We start from the raw sequence: 19394 nt of genomic DNA on the forward strand, positions 1-19394 counted from the left end.
TCTATCGATATTTCAATGGAAGATGCTTCGAAGAACTAGCATCATTGATTCCTTCAGCTTTGGTGCATATTCAGGAAATACACTAAAGCGCGCTCATCATTTGTACACAATTTTTAGTTCCACAGCTCGACCATGGAATGGTTTGCCAGTCTTTGTGTTTTCTCTCTCCTACATTACTGGTCTTTTCAAGATTCCACCCCTTCCTCTCTTCAAAAATAACCTTCAGAGCGCAGAGAATATTAAAAATATTTTCTATAACAGAGTTTTTTTGCGAAGTTAATGTAAAAAAATAATATATTTATGTATTCTTATAAATATATGCCAACATTTTATTTTTACCTTAGGTTTTGAAAATGGTTTTTCGAACTTTATTTAAAAATAATAAGAATGAACAAACCTTGATGTTTTCGATTTGTTTTACATAACCGTGGAGTTTGTAAGGCTTTTTATGAAAACAACATGTGTTCAAAAATTAAAAAAATAAACTACAAAACTTTGTAAGTGATCAGGATTCACTATCATAATATAACCATGTATTTTAAGATTCACTATGTAAGTGAAACCTACATACGTATCATAATATTTTGTAACGAAAATAGAAAACCCAATTACTTAGTAGGTACCTTACGAAGTGGAAGAAGCCGTTAGATTCTTTTAAAGACACAGTATAATACATAATATGTTCTATGTGTCGTGTGTATAAAATTATAATTTATAAACATATATATATTTAATTTATTAATATATATATATATTTAATTTATTAACGTTTTTACGTATAAATCGTAAAAATTATAAGTTACATATTTATTTTGCAAACTAAACTGCCTCAGTAATAATATGTTATATTTGTTGAGTAATAAATTAAAGATACCACTGACTTGGTATAATTATTCTAGGCAGTGAGAAATACATATGGTAGTTAGCACCAGTATATTTGCAATTACATAAATCCCGACTGCTGGTATTACGCAGTGGAAACCGAAAGTTTATCCATGTTTGCAATTCTTGAGTATCAAATGCACCATTAAATTTATATATTTCTAGGTTATCTAGTTATAGCTCCCAACATTTGTAAGCTTTTGTTAGAAAATGTAGTTAGCAAAAGAAAGATTTGATTTAAAAGTGAAGCCTACATAAGTATTTTATTTTTTTTAATGTCTGATAAGATTGGGCCAAGGTGTGAACCATGTGTATTTTTTTATATTTATATTACTCCACTTATTGTATTTTTTTTGACTGTGAAAATTTTATTTAAAAAATATATTTTTTACGAGTAACATAGCTCTTAAACGAAGCTAATGTTGCCATGTTTGCCAAGCTTTTCTAATTTCCAAAGAATTTTATGAGAAAATGTATAAAAAGCTTTTCTAAAATTAGTATAAACAGAGTGTATTTGTTATTTTTCTTTAAAAGCATTGGTTATAACATATTCATAGATAATTGAATAGATATGAGTATTGAGTACTTTAAATGATTTTTCATGAATCCGGCACTGTATACAAATTAGCCAAATATTATTATTACTTCTACCTGGATATATCAAGCCGTTGAGGTGTTCATTGAGATATTCAGGTTTTATTTTCGTAATTAATATTTTCAGTGTAAGGCTTTCAAGAGTTCAGGCCAAAGATATTAGAAGAACGAGATGTGCTACGCGCAGTTCGTACTGAGTGGAATTGTTTTGCCGAGTGTCGCCGGTTTTGTTCACCAATACTACTGCACACCTTCGCTTGCGCTAAGGTATCCGCACTAATACATAGAACAGATTTCTGTGCGTACACGTCCCGATACCGTTCAAAGTACCCTAATTAGGTAGTACTCCGGCTACGGTCCGGCGGCCAACATAGCATATCTCGTTCTTCTAATATCTTTGGTTCAGGCATTGTGGATTGAATTGGATTGGCGGATTAATTGAATTATATGACGCATAGTAGATACTGCTCAATTAAACATAAATATAATGTACATGTAAATATCTAGTCATAATATTTATAAATTACTGGTCAAGTTACTAAATCAAAATTCTTGGACTCGCCTCATATATTGACAAAAAAAATGTGTGTTAGTAGTCGCAGTAAATATTGGTAAATGTCGTTATTTTTTCCTATACAAGAATGAAATGTAATAATATTAGGAATTCGAGGGGAAAGGCTCTCGGCTAGCAATCCGGAGGTCGCGGATTTAGATTCCGGGGTGCGCAAGTAAATTATTTTTTTGAATTCGTGTTATTTCATAACTAATTCAGTTAAAATAATATATAGCATGTTTGCGGCACGTTCCAGAATGGAAGATGCTCTCCATATCGCCTTAGTGAAAGACCACAATTCATTGGATGAATAGCTAGATCTGAATAGCTAGGTACTTCCCCACATTCCTCTTCCCATCTCCTCTACCTTCAGCCACCCAACATACCGCAATTGGGGATGCCATAGTCACATTGGCTCCAGACGGCTGGGAACAGTTGGGGTATTCACATATAAATGGTTTCTGACACATTATTTTTTCATATGGATATGGTCGAATGCAAAAAAATCAAAAAATTCAAAATCTGATAAATTTAAGGCGAAGGAACCAATGTGGTTTTTGGGGTGTGTTTGAGTAAAAAATGACAAACAAGGTGTACTGCATATATTAGTTAATAAATGTCATCGATCGTGAGACCAAAAAATAATGCACTGATCACTGACAAAAAGATTACACATATTATTTAGTAAAAACTACTTTTATATTTTATTCCAGAGTGGAATCTTCTTTAAGTGTCTCTTTGGAGAGACTCAATAACGAAACCGAAGAAACTTTGCATTGCTTGAATTGGTATTCGTTTAGGTTTTGGTTATTGTGAATAAACATTTGAGTGTTATAAGTACCACGGGTTCCAGCCCGCAGAATTTATGTGAGGTGTACCCACACAGACTTTCATGAAATTTGTTAATATCAGAAGATGTGCTAAATTTAATCGCGCCTTAAAAAGCCCACATCTTTTTAATAACATTTTAATATTTTATCACTGATAAATGTAGCCTGGCAAATATTCTTCAGGCCCCTGCAATTCAATAAGTCAGCAGTTTTTTCATTGAAACATTTTTTTCTTTTAAATAACCTGCCGCATGTTGTGTGTACTTGTACTGTGATATAGAATTTCATTATAAACGGTAAAATATTTTATGACAAAGGAGTCTTTCTTTATTATGGCTCCGCAGTAAGCGTTCGGAAAGAAGAAGAATATGGTTTGAAAGGGAAATATACACATGTTAGAGGGAGCGCGTTTATATTAAAAAACGATTATAAGTAATAAGCGTAAGCCTGGGTACCGGGACATAAAGGTATTGAGGGCAACGAGCGGGCTGACGAACTAGCAAAGAAATGGGCGAAAGCATAACTTGTAGGATCCGAGCCGGTCGTAGGAGTAGCAGCTTGCCACACAAAATTACATATTAATAGGTGGGTCAAATCCCAGCACTGCAAAAAGAATGGGAGAGGGCACCTGGAATGAGACAATCCAAAGTGCTCGTAAAAGGACCAGACCCTAGACGAACCGAGAAACTACTCGATATGGACAGAAACTTGCTGAGGGAACTGGTAGGACAAGACAAGGTAGACTAACGGGACACTGTCATCTCAAGAGACACATGCAGATATTGGGAGTGGAAAACAAAAACAGATGCAGGAAGAAGATGAAGAGACTCCAATTCACCAATGGTGCCAATGTCCTGCCCTGGTGAGAACTAGGCTCAGATACCTGGAGAGAAATACAGTAGAACCAGAAGACATAGCCACATACCCAATAACAACCCTGGTGAACTTTATTAAAGGGACTCGGTTATTCTTAAAGTATTCTGGTAAAATGGGCCTATGGCCTAAATGCTCACGGGAACTACGTTTAAACCGTCTCCGCCCTTAAAAAAATAGGAAATATTTTTTTTATTATTATAAAATATATATAATAATAAAAAATAAATAATAGAAAATATTTAGAAAGGAATTTTTTTAAATAAAGCAAAAATCAGTCGACAAAAGTCTTCAACAGCTTTTAAAGAAATAACGTGATATTTTTTATACCCATAATAATACATAAAAGAATCAAATGTACTTTATGTAATTTTTCAAGGGTATCTTGGAAAGTTTTTCTAGCGAGGTAATTTCATGTAATTACTTTTTTAACACTATAAAAACATATAGATTATTTCCAGAAACAACGTTTTATATAGTTTTTAAGAACTTGACAATCAAAAGTTTTCAAGGAAGTTGTGTTATATTTCTGTAGAAATTCGGTGTTTGGGTTAATAAATGAAACAAATACTTCGTTTTTACCGACTAATTTATTTTTTCTGATAGCTACATTCCTTTTAATAAGTAACATATCTTTTTTATTATTTGTATTTCTTGCTAGAGCAATCCCGATGAGTTACAAAACTAATTTTAGGACGGAAGGAACTTCCAATACATAGGTGGGAGTTAATAAGTACAATTTTATAACTTCTTACATACTTGTTTGTGGTTGTTTAATATTGACTACTTTCCATCATGAACTGTATTACATTAAGTACTTTATGTATTATTTCACAATATGTATAATATTATAACAGCATGGGCGGGATAAAGGTCAATAATATCACATATTATTCATGAGAGTCAATATTTTTATATATATTTTTCAATATGTAGGTAGATTTTTAAAATTTAACAATTTATTATAATATATTTTGTCATTATTGTTTTTATGACCTTAGTATTTAAAAAATAAAATAATTTGAAAGGGATTTGACTTCGTCGATTTGGTTAAATATATGTTTTTATTAATATTTATTATATCGGACGTGGTAGACATATTATTTTCTCATCTCAGATTTTTACGATGACATATTTTTTATAAAATCCTTATCATATCTGTATATAGTGCACATGGTAGTATCGTATCATATCACATTATCGATCCCTCGATTCCTCAAGCTGAGACAAATGCAATCAATTTTAACAACTTTTCAGTTCATCAGACAGTTAATGTCCTTTGTTCAACTCTGCTGTCTCGTTATTCCTGTAAATATATATTGATGATCAACAATATTAAAATAATTAGCCCTACTAAACTCATGTCGGTAATGCACAATTTTTTCCATTAAATAGAGAAGACTCTTTACCCTTTGTGACGACTGGTAAAAGCAGTCATTGCTCATCCGACAGTACTTGGAAAGAGTAATACGCTATTTCATTGCCTATTTTCCTACTGGTCCTACAAAGCTTCTGCTGCCATTAAAAGCCGGACTCTACCTGAATACTTAAGGGATGAAGGTGTCCGTGTGTGACGATGTCCTTTTGAATTTACAGTATTTGTGCAGGCTACTCTTTTCCGATACATTAAAAAATAATGCACTTTTTACAAAATTGTTACTTTAAATAATAAAAAAATATTTTAATCCTGATGCCTAGTCGACTGTACCAGTCATGTCAACATTTTGTAAGTAGGAATATTGAGCTTTAACAACTTTTAATACATTTTAAATATGCCATCCAGGGGAGATTAACTTACCATCTTGATATGTGTCATAAAACTGACTTCCCACTGCACACTTAAGTAATTTTGGTCATTTTTAGATTTAAGATTATTTATCCTGCCCATGAAATTACATCTCACTACCTTCGATTACATTTATATTAAGTATTAAGTATATTTCTGATTTTTTTTTTGGATTTTGTTTTCGAGTTTTATTTATCAATGAACTTTTAAAAAACTAATTTGAAATTCAAAAGTATTTGTGACAAGTAATTTAGCAATTAGCTGCTTCAATATAAATTGATTCATAAAATAAAATATAAAACGAAATTGCCTCAAAACGATTCAAAGTGGAAATAAAATAATAAAACCATCATAAAGAACAGAAGCTTCAAAAATGTTTCCCCTGTTTACAGCCCTCAGTAGGCCGTCAAAATTAATTGAATTTCCACCAACTTTCCCGCCTTTACGATTGCATCAAAAATGGCCACCATTTCCGCCCGACATCTTGTTTGGTTGTTTTGCGATTAAAAGGAATTATTGTGCGATAAAAATGGCGTCTGTTTCCGGATATATTCGAAAGGGTAACCTTTTTATCGTTGTTTTTATGCGAACCGATTGATTTGAGGCTCTTTGAGTTTGGTAAAAGCGCGTTGAATGTGGATTCTGTTCCCGTATCTCATTGATTTAGGCATCAATAAGTGGTTGTTGGTTTAATTTCCTAGAGGGGTAAATAAACATCGAAAGACGTTTTTATTTTTAGTACCCACAGGAAATAACATTAATAATCAATCATCTCGAAATCTGACATATTCCTTAACATATTTTTTTATTCTTCCGGTAAAACATATTTAGAGAGAACACGCGTGTAAAGCATTTATTTTCAGCAACTTCTTTCAAGAACACCATTCCTCTTATTCATTCCAGAACGAAATAATAAGGGCTATTACAACAAATTTATTGTATCCAGGTATTTCAGGTACCAGGTAGTCCAAAATTTGGACCATTCAAAAATATATTAACAAATGTGCAGTAAAAGTATTCACATTTTTATTTTGTTATTACAATAATGTTTTACCTCGCAAAGAGGTCTTTGATTACACTGGCTTCAAGTGGAATTTTGAATATTTTTTAGCGTCAGGATTTAGAGTTGAAAGTGAAAATAGCTAACCGACCTCCAGCAATCAGGATGAGGTATAATATATTTTTGTTGGATGGAAATCATCGTAAAAAGATTCTTCGTCTTGCCAAAAAGGCAAAGCATTTGAAAAATGATGACCAGAAAACCGCTTAAAGTATCAACTTCTTGAGTGTAAGACCCTGACATTTTTGTCTAGAATGTAAAGTGTTCCCATATTTCATACAAAACAGAAATGGCTACACATTAATTAAAAAATGGTAATTAATACATAATATATTATATTATTCTGTTGTGTTTAAATCTGCTAATGTTTTTTTACATATAATGCTGAAAAAACTTTTACTAGTAAAATCAATAACAAATTTTTGAATGTGAATAAGTATCACTTATAACAGTCAAAAAATTCTCACTTAATATATTATTAATTAAATAAAATTGAACATTTAATATATTATTTCAAATACACAAGCTTTTGGTTATGTGTGCTAAATAAATATAATATTTGAAAAAAAAAACACACAATTTAGGCCAGGTTAGGTGTGAGATTCCAGCAGGTATTTAAGTAGATGTAATTCTATCCATGTGTAATTTAGTGTAATTAGGTAAACTTCAAGTCAGTGTATCACTTGTATGCTTGTATCTCATGTGACCCCTCTTATGATAAATTAATTGGTTACTATAGAATATCAGTTTTGATGTACTATGACCTAGGGCTATGGTATCCAGTGTAATGGATCATGTTGTAGTTTTTTTTGGTAGGTACGTATAAATCATAGCATTCCAAGAGGAAGTTCGTGGATATGAACGAAGGTCATTGATGGTTTTGGTCAGAAATTGGTTAATTAATTAAATTAATATTGTTCTTGATACGGAATACGGTTACGTACGTGGTTCTCATCACTCAATATAATTGATAAATTGATAACTACCTTTAGTGTAATTAATTAGAGGGTTGCGTTGGCGCCTACACTGATGACTCAACTAGAACCAGTTTAAATCTATCCCCTCTCCTATATAAGCCCTCTATAATTGAACAAGTAACATCAACCACTTACAGTTAGAGGAGGAATTCAAATGTTGTCAGGTTATGTGGAAACTGGGACTGCCTGTCTTCATTTTAAGCAAAAGTATAAGTGTACATTTTATATAAATTTTTTATTGATAAGCAGTAGTTGGAAAATCGTGGGTACTTAATTTTTTCAAATGTTTTTACAGTAGTCAACAGAAAAATAAATACATTTAATAAAAACGGTATCTCCAAATGCATTAATGGAATCTTTGATTTCAATGTAATATCCATCCATGTTTGTGAAGGAAAAAAAAACACTATCAGACACATCGGTGGCTGTAGAAAGCTAAATTAAAAATGTAACATATCATCGAAGAAGAAGCTAATACTAATACAAAGAAGACACAGAAAATAATAAGAGTAAAGTCACAACTGTCGTATCCGGAAAACATCTTAATCCACTTGACCATTGGGACCTAATTTTTATGCGTCACATTTGTCAATCTCATATTTCAAGTTCATTGTCTTGCAATTAATTTAATTTAGTATTTATATTTATACATAGTATTCATTTTGATTTTTGCATTCCCAATATATCCTGCGCTCGATTCTCAGTTGAGACCGTTATAATTTTATTTTCTGTGAATGTTTTATGTTTCTTTTAGCTTTGTTAGTATTTATTATCTTTTTCTTCAATTCGATTCCATTATGTAATACTAGAATTCCTTGAATCTAGTGTAATTACCACTGCACATGAGACAATAATATGTTGTATGGAAGGAAGGACTCACCATTAGGGGAACATTGGCACTCGTTTCTTCCTGTTTTTTCTTCTCTCAGCAATGACACTGAACACGATACTATTTGCGCGATATCGGCGCGGATGAAAATGTAATAATGTGGGCGAGATAAGATTTGCGCGGATGCGGATTTTTTATAGTGAGCTATGTGGTTTATTGTAACAGACTGACTACACAATATGCACAGAGTAGGAATCGAAGTAGGTAGGACAAAGGAACAACAATAATATATCAGTACAGTAGTTGCAGGTATGTATACGTGTGTGCATGAGATGTATGTGTAAATTAATGTGTATTGGCGTAACCAATTATTATTTTATTATTAAATTCAATGATTTTTTTTAAATAATAAAATACAGTTACGACCTACCTGATTAGTCACGAACTCAAATGCAACATTCGAATACACCAGCAAATTAACAATTAAATGGACCTACAACCGTCAGTATTATTTCTATAATAAATTGGTTTGTTCCCAATCAACAAGTATTTTTTCACAATCGTCCTTTTTATTCCGGATTTCTACAGTAATGGTGGCATTTTGAGTTACTTACTCGTAAAACGGGAAAAATACACGGAATTGAGCTTTTGAGTTGCACTCTATTAAAACCAATGTCTATAAAAATAAAAACATATCTTGGTTCTTATCAGCACTTGAGTTTGTATAAAAATATCATCGATGTTTCATTTTATATCAAATGAAAATAATTTTTTACAAAACATTGCGTCGTGAAAACTAAAGTTGAAATCAGCAATATCGACAAGGACTGTATTGTTAAAATGATTTTAAAAAAATTGTAAAATTGTATTTTGTGAGTAATCGTTTTTTAGATAAAGTTGTATGACAGTATTATTTTTTAGTATTATAAGAACCACAATTTCCTATGTTACTAATAACCCGACAATATTCGAAACATGTAGTAAACGAATGCCCGCTTCATTCATTCCCCGGCGGGATTGATGAGGTTCACATTGCGACGCCTGAGGCCCTAGACTGGCTTGCAGACCTAGATGTCCCCCTCTGACCCCAACACCATACGAAAGAAAAAGAAGAAGAATATTCGAAAAACTTATTTTTCCATAATTATAAGCTGATTATGTTGTTTGTACGATGATGGAGGACTTAACCAGCAGAGAAATTAAACCCGCAATGCCTGGATGTAATCCCAATGTTTTTATTCTTTCAGCACATACCTACTAATCGGACAATATTATTTAGGCAAATAAATTAAATCATAGAATTTTGCGTCCCATAATAATAAAGATATGGTAACAGAAGCAATGAACACACTTGAAATGAGCTGTTCAAACATGGTTAATGTAAGCTTCAAGTGATTTATATTTTTTGTAATACCTGCATCAACTGTAAAGCGCCCCTGAGGTGATAATAAATAAATAAATATATATATATTTTTTTTTAAAGAAAGACAAACATTCCCGGGTTACGAATAACCTGACAATATTTGAAAATCTCCTACTACCACCACAGTAAGCTGAAAATGTTGCTTGTGTTGTGAGGGAGGACTTAGCCAGCCGAGGAATTGAACACACTACGCCCGAGTGGGACCCAAGCGCGATGTCAACTCGGCCACCGACCGGTAAAATCAAAAGCGTTCAAAAAGAAGACGATGATAACTACTGAAGATGGTTTGAAAGGTAGATATGAATGATTGAGGAAGCACGCTAGTATTGAAAAAATTATCATTGGTACGCGTAACCGAAAATATTCCCTATTTAAAATGGAACAAAAATTTAATGAGATTTCAGTTATGTAGCATTTACAGAAACACCGAAAAAAATTTCATTCAAACCAGACGAGGTTTTTATAATATTTGGAACATACTTTTCGGTTTTTCCTCTACCGATGGATTTTCGTTTAATATATTTTTTTACTCTGCATCAGAATAAATATTATCTTTAAAAAAATCTAAAAAAATAATTTCTGTAGAAATTCAGCATTCGGGGTCTAAAATCATTGGTTGTGTAATGTGCATCGTGCCAAATTGACTAGGAACTAATAAGCTAACTGTATAATTTAAAGTCCCGTGCAGGCCTTTATTCGCAAAGCACGAGGTACGGGGTAAAGTTGTAAAACCACGCACCAGGTGTAAGTTGCGTTTGTGCCGTAACTTTGATGAATTACGGCGTAAAAGCAGTTATTTATGCATAAATTTAATGCGCGAAGTAATGCCTTCATATGCGAAAGTCGCGATTGGGTTTATAACTCGCTGAAATTATTTAAAATGCGGCAATGGATGGAAAGGTCATTAAAATTTTGATTGATGCGTAAACGTAAAAAAAATATGTCTGATAATGTTTGAGAACTGGAAATGTACGCTTTCAAAAATTATAATACGAGCATTTTTCTTTCAATTCTCTTTAAAAGTAAGTCGAAAACGACTAGATGAAATCGCCATTTAAAATTAAAAATGACAATATCTGTCAGATGTAGGATTTTTGAAGTATTTATTAAAAAAAAATTGCGTCGTATGGGAGGCAAAATTAGAAACTTACCAATCGAATGTTAGTAAATTTGAAAAATTAGTTCAGTTATCCAATGGCATTATAAAAATACAACACATGTTATAATATATACAAGTCGAACAAAAAAATGTACCACCGCTTATGAAAAAAGATAGCCTTTAGCCGCTAAAGTATGTCCACTGGACATACTTCAGTGAAACCAAGCTCATTTCTCAGTAACGTATATTAACTGCATTATTTCATTGAAGCATCTTTAAAAATTTTTAACAAAATCAAAACGCATTAATTTTGAAAAATAATAAAATTATTAATTAATTAAACAATATTGGTGTCTACATTAAGTAGTTTCAAATTTTAAAATTAAAGGTTCATTAAAATTGAATTATGTTACGCATTAAGTAGGAATATTTCACATTACTTAGGTACCCATGCACGAAATGCTGAAATTAGTATGTTGTTACCCTTCTCATGAATATATACAAATTAAAAATCATCCTACTAATTAGATCCTTCCCGCCCGTTCAATGTTGGTGCGGTAAAGCCGGCATTGAGCCTATTTTAAGACCGTTTTAATCATACGAACGCCATGGTATAATGACAATAAGTCAATTTTTCACTGTTCTGAACTTAAGCGCATCGCGTTTATAAGTGAGGAGAACGTCTTTAAAAACGTAGAAAAATCTTACATTTAATAATAAGAGATTTGAAAATAACGTTGATATTAAACGATTTCTTCTTTGGAAAGAGTTTGGATGCTCAAAACATAGAATTTCCTGAAATTGAGTGCTTTAGTCGTCTCCAAATAAATACGGCATTTATATTCGAACGCACGTTCAATAAATATTACGGAAAAACACGGCGTGGAAGCGTAAACATACAAAACCGTAGTTACCTCCTGCCGGAAACAAATCTTTCATATTACATTCTAAAAGGAAAACAAGTCGCCAATTTGTACTTTTTTATTATTTATGCTGACGAGCGTTTTGGAAAACATTCCACTGGAATTTCTTTGAAGAAAATGTCATAATATATAATAAGTAGGGGCGGAAAAATCGAGGTATTTTTTGCTGCAGGCATTCTTGTGTCCTTCCGCAAAGGAATATCATGTAAAGGTTTGTTTTAATGTATGAAGTATGTATACAAATAATATTATTGCGTTTATCAAACAAAACATTGGTTTCCTAGAATCGTTTGCGTATTTTTTAAATAGGATGTAAATTTAAACCAAAACATATTGTTGTTTTAAACACCAAATCATCTCAACTAACGACGAGATGGTTTTAAAAGTAATTTTCCAAATGAATGTTGACTAAGAACAAAAATGATAGGTTCCGTGGTTGAAGGGTAAGGCTCTCTACAAGCAAGCTAGAGGTCGCGAGATCGAATATCGGCGTGCGCAAGTAAATTTTGTTTGATTAATTTGTGTTATTTCACAGTTTATTCAGCTCATATAAGAATAGTAACATAACAGTTTTACGAAAAACGAAACATCGCTCATTGGATATTTTGATGGCAATGTTACATGAAAAGATTATGTGAATTGAAGTAAAAATGATATTGAGAAGAGACACTGGTGTATAATTGATTATTCCGATCGTATAAAAGGGTGTGTCTGCTTTCTAAAACGTTTTTTTTATCATTTACCTTCCTGATAGTAACTTGTATTACAGTGCTACAATAAGCAGTATAAAAATTTTTTCGATTATATTTTACCTATTATATATTTATTCTGAAATAACTTAATGAGTAAAACCTCAAATTGTAATATTTAATTATTGAAAACAATTTAAGTGATTCCGAAAATTTTAAACAAATAATCAGAAAAAGATACGTCGCATCTAGGACAAGAAGCAAAGCCGATGGCCCTTGGTTCATGTTCAAGATTCTACTGTATCTTTTTCTTTTTTTCTGTAATAATTAAATAATAACTTAGTTGGAAATCCAGTGATTCTCTAATAGAATAATTACCACATTCAGCACAGTCAGTAATAACAAACATATTTTTGTTATTTTTGTAAGTAAAAAAAAAGTTTTGAATAATTTCTGTATTTACGAAACTTGTAAAATCACAAATATTATGTACCATGATTCTTTAGTAGGGTCATTTTTTTTTAAGAAACGAGTCAGATTCAGGATTGTCAGGATTACTGCTCGATAGCAACTTGACGAACGTAATTATCTCTTTGAGCTTAGTAAGCAACAGAAATACTGGAACTAAGCGAAATTGTAAGTTGTTTTTTTTTTAAGTTTATTCCAAAAAAGTGTGCACTTAGTATGTCATCGTTATAAACATATTGAACCTTAATAATAAACGTATTTTAAATTTTATACGACTGATAATTAACTATAAATGTAAGGTAAATGGTTGTTTATCAGTAATGTAAAATTTGAAACAAGTTTATTAGTAAGGTTGATTTTCCAGAATGTACTAATCCCCACATAATTATTGCATCGTTTGTGCCTGGCATAGCACTAAAACTGTTTGAGGTGGATTAAAACAGTATTAATCGCATTTTCGTGAAGATGCCTCTTCAGGAAACACTTGGGTCACCGAGGGGTTAACACGTAGTGTTGTGTTTGACGTTAAACGAAAGTAAGGAAAAATTTGCATGAAATAGGTCCAAATCTTTCAAATGTCCAAAACGTTTTTTGAAGAGAGTGTGACTATATTTCTGGGAATTAAAAAGGTTCAATTTTGCAATAAGAGTCTTAACTACCCGTGATAAGTGCGACTGTGGCAAACTGAGTATATTTTATGACTGAAGAGAGTGTGAGATGATGGAGATGGTGGTAACGAAGGATGGAAATAAATATGTAAAACCATTTTAAACAACGTTTTGATTGTAAATGCTGGTCTTTCATCGGGACTAATATTGAATGAATCTATCATTCAAGAGGTACTCATTTCCATTTGCCTCTCTGAGGACTAGGAGTTGTCTGATGCAACTTCGTGACATCAGTTTTCCTATAAATGGGTGTTGATATCACTTACCGGTGAAATGTTTAGATGCGTGGGCTTTCTGTCGTGTTTAAAATCTTGACTTCAATCCTCTGCTTTGCTATGTCCTCCATCATTGTTCAATCTACACTATATGCTTATTATGATGGCAGTAGGAAAAGTTCAAATATTGTGAAGGTCATTTGTAACACGGTAATATTTATTTTTCTCCTCTCCTCTCCCACAGTCACTTCGCCACTCCCACACCCATGTACAATCGATAGCGATAAACAATTGTATTTGAAGAAACGGTGGTTCTGAAATTAGCTGGAGAAACAAGTATTTATGTTATTCTAAATACTAACTATCACGCTGGTTCCCCGCAGGGGTAGGCAGATGGGATGAACCGCCAAACATCTCAGTCTTGGCACACACTTCTTGCCTCATTCACATTTATACATCGTCCCATACATACTCTTCTATTATTATGACTCTTGAAATGGCCCGACCAAAGATATTAGAAGAACGAGATGTGCTATGAGCAGTTCATACTGTGTGGAATTGTTTTGCCCAGTGTCGCCGGGTTTGTTCATCAATACTACTGCACACCTTCGCTTACGCTAAGGTATCCGCACTAATACATAGAACAGATTTCTGTGCGTACACGTCCCGATAGTATTCAAAGTACCCTAATTAGGTAGTACTCCGTCTACGGTCCGGCGGCCAACATGGCATATCTCGTTCTTCTAATATCTTTGGGCCCGACTAAAGTGTCTGATTCACTTGAACCTGTCATGTCTTCCTCGGGCGTTCCCGACTTCTGCTACCATTCAAATTTGCGTTATATATTCTCCCTACACTCTTTTCTCCGTTCGTTTGCTCTACATACCAAACCATCTAAGCGTTCATTTCTTTATTTTACTCATTACGCCTTGTCATTATTTGCGGATCCCCACATTTCTCACCCGATAGTACATGGTATTACACACATACGCCTCAGGGATCTCATTTAAACAGCATTTATTCTACTTCCATCCTTATTTTGCCAATTCTATGCCTCACTGCCATCAGGGTAGGTACCAGAACTCCACTGTGGAGTGCTAGCTTCGCTTCTTTGGATAATCTTTTTTAGTAGCACTAACATTATTGAGTCCTCCATTAAGGGAGTTATCTGCATTTACCCTTCTTCCAATATATCTGTCAGCCTTCCCATCTCTCGTAAGCATACTTCTTAAATATACAAACGCCTGCTTTACGTATTTTTCATTCAAAACTACAGGTGTCAGGGGGTAAAGTGCGCTTACTTTGGGGGGTGACTCTACATGATTTTAGAAGTAGAAAAGATAAATTACTTTTTCGAAACACAATTTTTTAAGGTAAAAAAGTTGAACTGTTTGTATGGGAAAATAAATAACGTTGGAATTTCGTAAAAAGTTATTTTTCATTTTTTATTTGTACCATCATTTTGAATCTCTTCCCGAAGTTAGTAAACTTTACCCCCGGACAACCTGTATATTACAACATATATTATATAACAACATATATATATATTACAACGTATATTGTATATAAATACATATATTACAACATATATATAAATACATAATATAAGTTATTTTTCATTTTTTATTTGTACCATCATTTTGAATCTCTTCCCGAAGTTAGTAAACTTTACCCCCGGAAACCTTTATATTACAACATATATAACAACATATATATATTACAACGTATGTTGTATATCAAATGTATATAAATATATATATATATATATAAATACATGTATAAAAATACATATATATAAATACATATATTACAACATATATATAAATACATATATTACAACGTATATTATAACATGTATATAACTATTTGCGTACTCTCTCGTTAAGACACCATGACTTTAGACTTACTTACATTCATCATTAACGCATTCTTCATACATACTTGTTCATCATAGACACCAAAGACTAGAAAAGTTAGTTCGTTTTATTTTATTATAATGGATCACACCCAAGTAAGTATTTGCTAGGTGCAAAAGTAAACAACAGACACTTCTAGAAATCTTTTGTTCTGTGGCGTTAACGAAATACTCCCCGGCAGGCAAAACGTGAAATGTCTCACTAAAGCTTCCGGTACTAGACAATGTCATAAAAGGAAGATGGCGCCGTAAAAGCAACGTGTGAAGCAACGGATTCATAAACAAGGGGATGAAAAAATCCGGTTAATGTTCGCGTTTTGCACCGGTTAATGAATGGCCCTTATGCGGTCGGAATGGGAAAACTGGGACATAACCGGTGGAATAATTATTAGAGTTGGGACACAGTGGTGGAAGATTTAAACACTGAAAATAAATGAGGAGAGAAAAAAAGAGCTAGAAAGATTCAATGCAGTTATTAAGAAGGTTGGAGACTTTTTAAGTGCTCTTTCTGAAACAATGGAGGAACTTTTAATGCATAGCGATGAGATGAATATCTAAATATGTAAAACAGTCGCTATTCGCGTCTGTCTGTTTGTGCGCTTAGTTCTTCCTAAATACGCAACGGATTATGATAGGATTTTCACTATCATTTATAAAATTTCTCTCGAGAGGTTTATATATATAATACATGCATATTGTAATTAAAGAAAGTAGAAAAATATTTTCTTGCGCTTACATTGCTAATGCTGATTAAATTAATAAATTATCTCGAAATAATGTACAACGAATTTGTATGTCTTAAAAAGGCCTATAGAAAATTCCTCGATTGTGACGATAACCCCCAGCAACGCCCGGCATATGCCAGCTAGGAACTTAATAAAATACGCTGAGAAATAAAATATCCTTCTGTTTGTAGATAAATATTCTCATGTTTAATTGAGGATAAAATCTATTAAAAACAATAAAGGTCCAGCATAATTGCTTAAAAATAGTAGATTCTTACAGTTACAAAACGTTTCCAGTATCTAAAATGTTAAAAATATCGGAAAGGAAAAGGATTAATTGAAAACAGTAAGAAAATACTAATAGAATTATATTTGAAAATGACCGGTTAATTTCAACCAGTCTGTTGGTTTTGGATACAAATGTTACATATCTAGGGTCATGTTTATATATCTACGGTCTTACTAAAAAACGTGGTGAAAATTTTATTCATTTACAAATAAACTTAACTTAAATATTCAATAAAAACTGACTTAAATTCGTGAATGGGAAGCTACCTAAGAGAAATATATTGCTTATTAAAGGGGGTAATTTATCTGTTGTGTAAACTTTAAATACAAAAATATTTTTACTAAGTATAAAAACCATGCGCATAAACATATCCAAACCTTCCATATTAATGAATTCTGGCGTCATGAAATTCTGGTCGCGACTCCGAAATACAAAATAAATCTTAATAAATAGAAAATATGAGTATAAATCATGCCAAACCTTCAATTGTCATGAAATTCTCACAACTCTTTCGCCGTAAATGTTGTCAAGCAAAAAAAAAAAGTTATACGTCCAACAGATGGCGATGTTTAAAAGCGTGTTTGTCCAACAGATAACGCTGTTTGTCAAAAAAATAATTTTTACTTGTCACAGGAGACATCTATAAAATATATGTTTATAAAAACACACGCGTATTAGAATGCAACGTGGTATAAAAATTATCAAAGTAATCGATGAAGAACGTTCAGAGATTTAATATTTTGAACGAACGAACATTTACATTTTTATTTTTATAGATTTAAATAACAAAATACTGTTAAAGCAAACAAATTGTTAATCTTGCAACTAACTTTGTTATTTTTGGATAATGTAATAAACTGTGGATTTAGAGAAAAACTAACATCCCACATCTGTAAACGAACCAACTTTCAGAAAACTAATCAGTTGTCTTAATTTTGAGAAAGTTGTACAGATTATGGAAACCTGGAGTTCTGCTTATCAACTCTGCATTATTATTCTGTTCGTTAAATTTTTCAGAAGAATGCATTTAAAACCAATTCCATAAGTAATTCCAGATGCTAGACTACTTCAACTTTTGAGATCAAACGTTTAAGAAATGCATTTAAATAATAACAATACATATTCTCCTGCAACATGTAGTCAATGACTTTTCTAACGAATTTTCCTTTTAGTCTCTTTTCCCTTTATATTTCTTTTCCAGGAAACATTGCCTTTCATAAAATATTAAAAAATTTAATATCTTGTAACCTGCGATATATTATTTATTTATGATGGCTTAATCCTTCCATAATTTGAGCAAACGTACCCTTAGGTTAAAATTTGACAAAAATATTTCTCAGTGTATGAATACCTTATAATATCCCGAAAATTAGTTTAAATCAATCATCTATAAAAGCGGAATTATTTTTTTTATAAAATGGAGGACTTAGCTAGCAGAGGGATGAATCTAACTTCAGGACCATCTATCCATATTTTATACAGATAGTCACTTTTTGAGGCTGGCGTCTTAACATAGTTCATGGCGCTGCAGTACAACATTACTCTACGATAGGATATATATATATTGTAAAATGTTGGGAAGTAAGAGCTTCATAGATGCACACAAAGATGGCAGTGCATAGAGCTTGCGTGGGAAGTCCACAAGATGGCAGCTAGTGGCCAGTAGTCGCCAGGGCCAGTGGTAAGGCTTCTAGAGAAACTTACTGTTTCAGATTCCAATTAGCCAGCTTCTAGTTAGGTCGACTATCGAGTCACCTTTATAATAAATCCCTGATTAATCTAAAAGAATTATTTATAAACTCCTTCCAAGACGAGTTGGAAACCTGTAATAATATTGTCAAAAGCTGTATTATGCTGAATAGTATGGTCCCATAATGAGTATGCAAACTCTTGGGAATATAGTACATTATACATTGGAAACCTTTTAAATAATGAAAATGATATTTTATTGAAGAAAATGAAACATGAAACAGAATAAGACACAGAATAATAAAAAGCTAACGGTCTCAACTGGAAATCGAACCCACGATCTCTGTCTTACTGAGACAACGTCTGTCACCACTTGACCATTACGATTTAAATATTATGCGTCATTTGTGTCGATCTTATATTTCAAAAGCACAATTAACAATATTACCTTGCAACTAATTTTTCCTTTATTTTTGGTAGCTTTTATTTTGAATGAAAACAAAATTATAGTGAATTAGTTTGTTCCCTAGATAGTGTAAATATAGATTAATTGCAATGATAAGAATAAACTCAAAAAAATATAAAAAGAAAAGTTGTTCCAGTCAAAATTTAAAATTTTTACTTGCTAATTGATAATAACGCCGCCGTGCACTAGAAAACACGCTTAAAAGGCTGGTTGACGAGAAGTCATTTGTCCTGCAGAAAAAGCAAATTTAGATTCTTAAATTTCCCTATATTTTAACGCTTTACTAAGATAACTTTCTTTAATACTTCATTCGATGTAAAAAAATAGGTTTTTGCGCAAATTTCACCTCTTATTTCACTTATAATTTTTGACCATAAGTACCTACTGAAAATAAAAAATGTTGTCACAAAATGTAAAACTGTCAAAATATCTAAAAATATT

General features: G+C 32.3%; 1 protein-coding gene across 1 annotated transcript in view; it reads right to left on the bottom strand.

Moving 5' to 3' along the window:
* The window catches only part of dpr1 (defective proboscis extension response 1), an 856597-nt gene that overhangs the window by 197263 nt on the left and 639940 nt on the right, over nt 1-19394 (bottom strand). The window lies entirely within an intron of this gene.

This window comes from Hesperophylax consimilis, chromosome 24, assembly GCF_061612785.1.
Source record: "Hesperophylax consimilis isolate HC1 chromosome 24, BYU_Hcon_1.0, whole genome shotgun sequence".
Classification (NCBI taxonomy): Eukaryota; Metazoa; Arthropoda; class Insecta; order Trichoptera; family Limnephilidae; genus Hesperophylax; species Hesperophylax consimilis.